This window comes from Oncorhynchus keta, chromosome 28, assembly GCF_023373465.1.
Source record: "Oncorhynchus keta strain PuntledgeMale-10-30-2019 chromosome 28, Oket_V2, whole genome shotgun sequence".
Taxonomy (NCBI): Eukaryota; Metazoa; Chordata; class Actinopteri; order Salmoniformes; family Salmonidae; genus Oncorhynchus; species Oncorhynchus keta.
The window spans coordinates 48950656-48958193 of record NC_068448.1 but is presented as its reverse complement, the minus strand read 5'-3'; the positions used below and the strand labels follow the sequence as shown (position 1 = coordinate 48958193).

Sequence of the window (7538 nt, the reverse complement as noted above, 5' to 3'; positions counted from 1 at the left end):
GACAAAAATCAGTTAACCACCTAACTGAGGAACTCAATTTAACCTTGCGCAATACCCTAGATGCAGTTGCACCCCTAAAAACTAAAAACATTTCTCATAAGAAACTAGCTCCCTGGTACACAGAAAATACCCGAGCTCTGAAGCAAGCTTCCAGAAAATTGGAACGGAAATGGCGCCACACCAAACTGTAAGTCTTCCGACTAGCTTGGAAAGACAGTACCGTGCAGTACCGAAGAGCCCTTACTGCTGCTCGATCATCCTATTTTTCTAACTTATTTGAGAAAAATAAGAACAATCCGAAATTCCTTTTTGATACTGTCGCAAAGCTAACTAAAAAGCAGCATTCCCCAAGAGAGGATGACTTTCACTTTAGCAGTGATAAATTCATGAACTTCTTTGAGGAAAAGATTATGATTATTAGAAAGCAAATTACGCACTCCTCTTTAAATCTGCATATTCCTTCAAAGCTCAGTTTTCCTGAGTCTGCACAACTCTCCCAGGACCTAGGATCAAGAGAGACGCTCAAGTGTTTTAGTACTATATCTCTTGACATAATGATTAAAATAATCATGGCCTCTAAACCTTCAAGCTGCATACTGGACCCTATTCCAACTAAACTACTGAAAGAGCTGCTTCCTGTGCTTGGCCCTCCTATATTGAACATAATAAACGGCTCTCTATCCACCGGATGTGTACCAAACTCACTAAAAGTGGCAGTAATAAAGCCTCTCTTGAAAAAGCCAAACCTTGACCCAGAAAATATACAAAATTATCGGCCTATATCGAATCTTCCATTCCTCTCAAACATTTTAGAAAAGGCTGTTGCGCAGCAACTTACTGTCTTCCTGAAGACAAACAATGTATACGAAATGCTTCAGTCTGGTTTTAGACCCCATCCAGACAAGTTCTGGCCTGGTTTAGATCTTATCTGTCGGAAAGATATCAGTTTGTCTCTGTGAATGGTTTGTCCTCTGACAAATCAACTGTAAATTTCGGTGTTCCTCAAGGTTCCGTTTTAGGACCTTTATTGTTTTCACTATATATTTTACCTCTTGGGGATGTTATTCGAAAACATAATGTTAACTTTCACTGCTATGCGGATGACACACAGCTGTACATTTCAATGAAACATGGTGAAGCCCCAAAATTGTCCTTGCTAGAAGCATGTGTTTCAGACATAAGGAAGTGGATGGCTGCAAACTTTCTACTTTTAAACTCGGACAAAACAGAGATGCTTGTTCTAGGTCCCAAGAAACAAAGAGATCTTCTGTTGAATCTGACAATTAATCTTAATGGTTGTACAGTCGTGTCAAATAAAACTGCGAAGGACCTCGGCGTTACTCTGGACCCTGATCTCTCTTTTGAAGAACATATCAAGACCATTTCAAGGACAGCTTTTTTCCATCTACGTAACATTGCAAAAATCAGAAACTTTCTGTCCAAAAATGATGCAAATCAAATTTATTTATCCATGCTTTTGTCACAGCTGATATCTCAAAGTGTTAGAAACCCACCTAAAACCCCAAACAGCAAACAATGCAGGTGTAAAAGCACCTGATGCATTAATCCATGCTTTTGTCACTTCTAGGTTAGATAAATGCACTAAATAAACTTCAGTTGGTGCTAAATACGGCTGCAAGAATCCTGACCAGAACCAAAATATTTGATCATATTACTCCAGTGCTAGCCTCTCTACACTGGCTTCCTGTCAAAGCGAGGGCTGATTTCAAGGTTTTACTGTTAACCTTGGCCCTGTCCGGGGGTGTCCTCGGATGGGGCCACAGTGTCTCCTGACCCCTCCTGTCTCAGCCTCCAGTATTTATGCTGCAGTAGTTTATGTGTCGGGGGGCTAGGGTCAGTTTGTTATATCTGGAGTACTTCTCCTGTCCTATTCGGTGTCCTGTGTGAATCTAAGTGTGCGTTCTCTAATTCTCTCCTTCTCTCTTTCTTTCTCTCTCTCGGAGGACCTGAGCCCTAGGACCATGCACCAGGACTACCTGACATGATGACTCCTTGCTGTCCCCAGTCCACCTGGCCGTGCTGCTGCTCCAGTTTCAACTGTTCTGCCTTATTATTATTCGACCATGCTGGTCATTTATGAACATTTGAACATCTTGGCCATGTTCTGTTATAATATCCACCCGGCACAGCCAGAAGAGGACTGGCCACCCCACATATGCTCTCTCTAATTCTCTCTTTCTTTCTCTCTCTCGGAGGACCTGAGCCCTAGGACCATGCCCCAGGACTACCTGACATGATAACTCATTGCTGTCCCCAGTCCACCTGGCCGTGCTGCTGCTCCAGTTTCAACTGTTCTGCCTTATTCAACCATGCTGGTCATTTATGAACATTTGAACATCTTGGCCATGTTCTGTTATAATATCCACCCGGCACAGCCAGAAGAGGACTGGCCACCCCACATAGCCTGGTTCCTCTCTAGGTTTCTTCCTAGGTTTTGGCCTTTCTAGGGAGCCACCGTGCTTCTACACCTGCATTGCTTGCTGTTTTGGGGTTTTAGGCTGGGTTTCTGTACAGCACTTTGAGATATCAGCTGATGTACGAAGGGCTATATAAATAAATTTGATTTGATTTGAACCCTGTTAAGGTCAACTCAACAATTACTTTATTTGACACTTAATAGGCACCTATTATAGTATATTTTTTATTTAACCTCTTGAGATGGGAAAATGTGTTTTTAATGAATTTGAACATGTGATCTTTATGGCACAATGTTCAAATCTGGTGAAATTAAACTTTAAAAAATTGTTTTATTAAGTTGCACTTAAGAAAGGGCACCAAATTGGTGTAACAACCCAGTAAATAGAGGGAAACATGCAGTCCAATCTCTGGAGAAGTTAACCTAATGGCACACCTCTCTTTGAAGTGGCGAGCTCCATCGTGAATTTCTGGTCTCATACTGCTCCTTCCTGTAGAGAGGACAGAACGTCCTACCTGAAAACCTGGCATACTGGCTCTGTGAAACACATGGGAACTGGACGTCCAAACCTAGAAACAATATGAATATCATTAGTGCTAATTGTTGAATATTATACACACAATTATAAATTATAAACACACGTATCTATATATGTCTTCAGCCTTATAATTAGATTAGATTTTTGGTTTGTTTGTTTGTTTGGTCTTATCCAACTGAAATACCCTCGGCATTTTACCGATTGAATGACTTTTGAAATAATTGTGACATGCAGAGTCTCCTGGGGATACTGGAGCATATGTATAGTTTTTCACATATCTCTAAGTGTTTCTGGTGAGCCCTGTGAGAGATGTGTGTGTGTGTGTGTGTACGTGTGTGAGTGTGTGTGCTCTTTCTCAGGGGGCAGTGGGAGTCAGCGAGCCCCTGCTGGGAGGGCTGGGACCTGGGACTGCAGTCTCCTCTCCTCTGCTCCACCTGCCACAGACTCTTTTGTCGTCTGCTCTCACAAGGAGATTGAGGAGTCAGTAGCTCCAGCTAAGGGGCTTGGGACACACACCAGTGTACTCCGAGCTCTAGAGGGCAGGGGAGCCATATTGATTTCCCATTGTTTTTGGCCTGACCAACATACTATATCACCAGTGAAAGGGCTCACTGCAAGTGCTCAGTCTATATCTATATATACATGGTATTGTCTGTATTTGGTGTTAGTACAGTGTTAAATAGCTGAAAGCATAATCTGCAATAATTTATATTGTATGAAATAAGGAAGCATTTTAGAATACAGGAAATAAGACAATTTCAAATAATTGCACTGTTTCACTAATAACAAACCCATTTAACATGTTTTTGTCAAACACATCAACAAGTCAACAAAGATTCACTTTTGTCACTTTCCAGGCTCTAATTAAAAATGTTCCCTCCAGTCAAACTAATATTTACACAGGCATGTATGGCAACTGTGCTTTGTGAGGCAGTCCACTCTAGCCCGCATTCTTGAGATTGGCATCTTAAAAGGGGATCAGAAAGATGTAAGACTGAATGCCCCTCACAGTAACACACTGATTGCTACATCATCGTGTCACAGTTGAGTTCCAAGGCAGTATGGGAAATTTGTACAGTTGTCTACACAGATTAGAAAATACAAGAACCAGGGGGAGGGGTAGAGAGGGTGTTGGGGATTCGGGGGGGTGAGGAACGTTGAAAACGTTCAAAAAGGGTCCTCTAACTGACTCTGACTGAGAATTAACACCAGGTATTGTGTATGGAGGAATACCCAAGTCTATAGGCAAAACCCCTCCCTGCAGATCACACAGGGCTGCTTGGAGTCTCCCTTGTGAATAGACCTCGACTTGACCCAACTCCATTCATCCACCATCAGTCTCCTGGCCGGGGATTCCACCAAACTACAAATATCTGGTCTGGAGAGGCAGACAACGGCACAATATCAAACAGCAAGTGAAACATTCAAATAGCTCTGTAGTAGCCTAAGCACCGAAATGCAGATTTGATTTCACAATGAGACTTCCTAGTTCAGAAGTGTTGTTGAACTAGTTCCCCAGTTCCCAACTGACTACTGTAAAGTAAATGTAATTGATTGCTAGATTTGTTTGGGGCTACCTAGCACATACTGTTTCTCCTCTGGTCCATTGTTTGACTGGGGACGACGAGAACCTTTCTGATTCACAGTTCCTTTCACATGGTTTCTTTTGCAGTGGGTGTCTGTGGAGGCTATTCTGCACCATCTTGCCTTCACAGGGTCACACAGTGACAAATTCCGAAACGGTAAGTTTTATATGATATGGTCTTGAAGAGCAATTGTGGTGATCGCCAACTTGCCTGCCGCTGGTTGCTTTTGAGTTCAAGCCCTGTTTAATGAGAGAACCCCCTCTTGAACTGTGATAGTGAAGTTTGCATCTATTTTAGAATGAATAAATAAGACAGAGTTTTTTTTTTAAGAACTTGTATTCACGTAGCCTAATTTAGTATCTTTGCATTCATATAAAGACTTTTAAAATCTGACATTTGATGTGGAAATGTGCACACGTAGAAAAGGTGTTTAGCAAAATGGGACATGCATCGGGTTTGTTGCTTTATGATAGACAAATAAATGCCTCATAGTTGGACCCCAAAACTTACATTAAAACATTGCCTATGACAAATGCACTTAATTATGTTCAAACATATGTTTCTCAGTCAGAACATGTCACTCAGCTAGCTGAAAGATGCACAACTGAGACTTGTTAGTCGGCAAGCTAGCTGCTTCGCTGCATTGTAACGTTGTTACATTTTACAGGTCGAAATAGCTAGCTAAAGGACTGTCTACCTATGCATGCGTTTGAAAGATTGTCCGGAAAGAACAGTCGCTACGATTGTTGCAAAAAGGATTTCATGATCGACAGGAATCGAAAACAAGACCGATACGAAGAGTAAAATCCAATCATCATGATCTGTAGAATTAGGAATTAGAATACTTGAATAATTGTATAATAGTCCCCCATCACATCCTCCTCCCCATCCATCCCCAACAAGTTCCTTGGCCAAGTGATTCACCGATTGGGCTGAGAATAAGTCTATTTGCCTTGTGCTGTTAACCTGCTAGAAAACACAAGAATATACTTTGTAATGGTTTAATGGCATTTCCGTTGTCTTCTAGGTTACTGGATGGAAATTGAGAATGTTTTACGTGTCTCTGAACCAGGCTACCCAGATTTGACTACCTAAAATGTTCATGCTTTTAATTGAAAAAAAATATTAGGGCTCTAATAGCATGATAATAATAGTAATGTTTGGGTTTTGTTGTTGTTGAGCCCTAACTGTCTAGTTCCCTTTAGGGGTTGAACTTGAATAGAACATTGTTTTCCAATCATCACATTCACACATACGTAGAATGTATGCACACATGACTGTAAGTCGCTTTGGATAAAAGCGTCAGCTAAATGGCATATATTATTATTATTATTATAAAATGCTGTTTATTCCATGAAGAAAGATCAATTAATGTATTGTATCAACCGAATCTAATATTTCTGCTATGATACTTAATGGGTTCACACTAAGAGACCGTAAAAAATACTGGTTCACACAGACGTGGTTCACACACTACGCTCGCCTAAGTAACCTTGTCTGAAACTTGAAGACTTGAGTTAGCGCCCCGTGCTAATTCCTAGGCTTTCGCACAGTGGGCTAATAAAGTATTATGGTACAATACCCCCAGCCAGTCCCATTAGTCATCTTTCATGTCACTGTATATAGCCATGTTTGTCTTTTGACCTAAATAAAAATATGATTTTCCTACAAAAACGTAATTGAACTGACTTCTGTCTTCACTACAGGTGATTCCTTCATTTTATTTTTATTTTATTTCACCTTTATTTAACCAGGTAGGCTAGTTGAGAACAAGTTCTCATTTGCAACTGCGACCTGGCCAAGATAAAGCGTAGCAATTTGACAAATACAACAACACAGTTACACATGGAGTAAACAAAACATACAGTCAATAATACAGTAGAACAAAAGAAAACAAAAAGTCTATATACAGTGAGTGCAAATGAGGTAAGTTATTAAGGAAATAAATAGGCCATGGTGGCGAAGTAATTACAATATAGCAATTAAACACTGGAATGGTAGATCGGCAGAAGATGAATGTGCAGGTAGAGATACTGGGGTGCAAAGGAGCAAAATAAATAAATAAATACCAATATGGGGATGAGGTAGGTAGATGGGCTGTTTACAGATAGGCTAAGTACAGGTGCAGTGATCTGTAAACTGCTCTGACAGCTGGTGCTTAAAGCTAGTGAGGGAGATGTGAGTCTCCAGCTTCAGATATTTTTGCAATACGTTCCAGTCATGGGCAGCAGAGAACTGGTAGGAAAGACGACCAAAGAAGGAATTGGCTTTGGGGGTGACCAGTGAGATATACCTGCTGGAGCGCGTGCTACGAGTGGGTGCTGCTATGGTGACCAGTGAGCTGAGATAAGGCGGGGCTTTACCTAGCAGAGACTTGTAGACAACCTGTAGCCAGTGGGTTTGGCGACGAGTATGAAGCGAGGGCCAACCAACGAGAGCGTACAGGTCGCAATGGTGGGTAGTGTATGAGGCTTTGGTGACAAAACGGATGGCACTGTGATAGACTGCATCCAGTTTGTTGAGTAGAGTGTTGGAGGCTATTTTATAGATGACATCACCGAAGTCGAGGATCGGTAGGATGGTCAGTTTTCCGAGGGTATGTTTGGCAGCATGAGTGAAGGATGCTTTGTTGCGATATTGGAAGCCGATTCTATATTTAATTTTGGATTGGAGATGCTTAATGTGAGTCTGGAAGGAGAGTTCACAGTCTAACCAGACACCCAGGTATTTGCAGTTGTCCACGCATTCTAAGTCAGAGACGTCCAGAGTAGTGAAGCTGGACAGGCGAGCAGGTACGGGCAGCGATCAATTGAAAAGCATGCATTTAGTTTTACTTGCATTTAAGAGCAGTTGGAGGCTGCGGAAGGAGAGTTGTATGGCATTGAAACTCGTCTGGAGGTTAGTATACACAGTGTCCAAGGAGGGGCCAGAAGTATACAGAATGGTGTCGTCTGCGTAGAGGTGGATCAGAGAATCA

At 41.6% G+C, this 7538-nt stretch overlaps 1 long non-coding RNA gene across 1 annotated transcript in view; it reads right to left on the bottom strand.

Annotated features, from left to right (window-relative positions):
- Positions 1-2736: 2736 nt before the first annotated feature.
- LOC118361532 (uncharacterized) overlaps positions 2737-7538 on the bottom strand; it is a 61321-nt gene continuing 56519 nt past the window's right edge. Inside the window, exon 3 of the long non-coding RNA XR_004821012.2 lies at positions 2737-3006. This is a non-coding gene — a long non-coding RNA (uncharacterized LOC118361532). The remainder of the gene's footprint in view (positions 3007-7538) is intronic.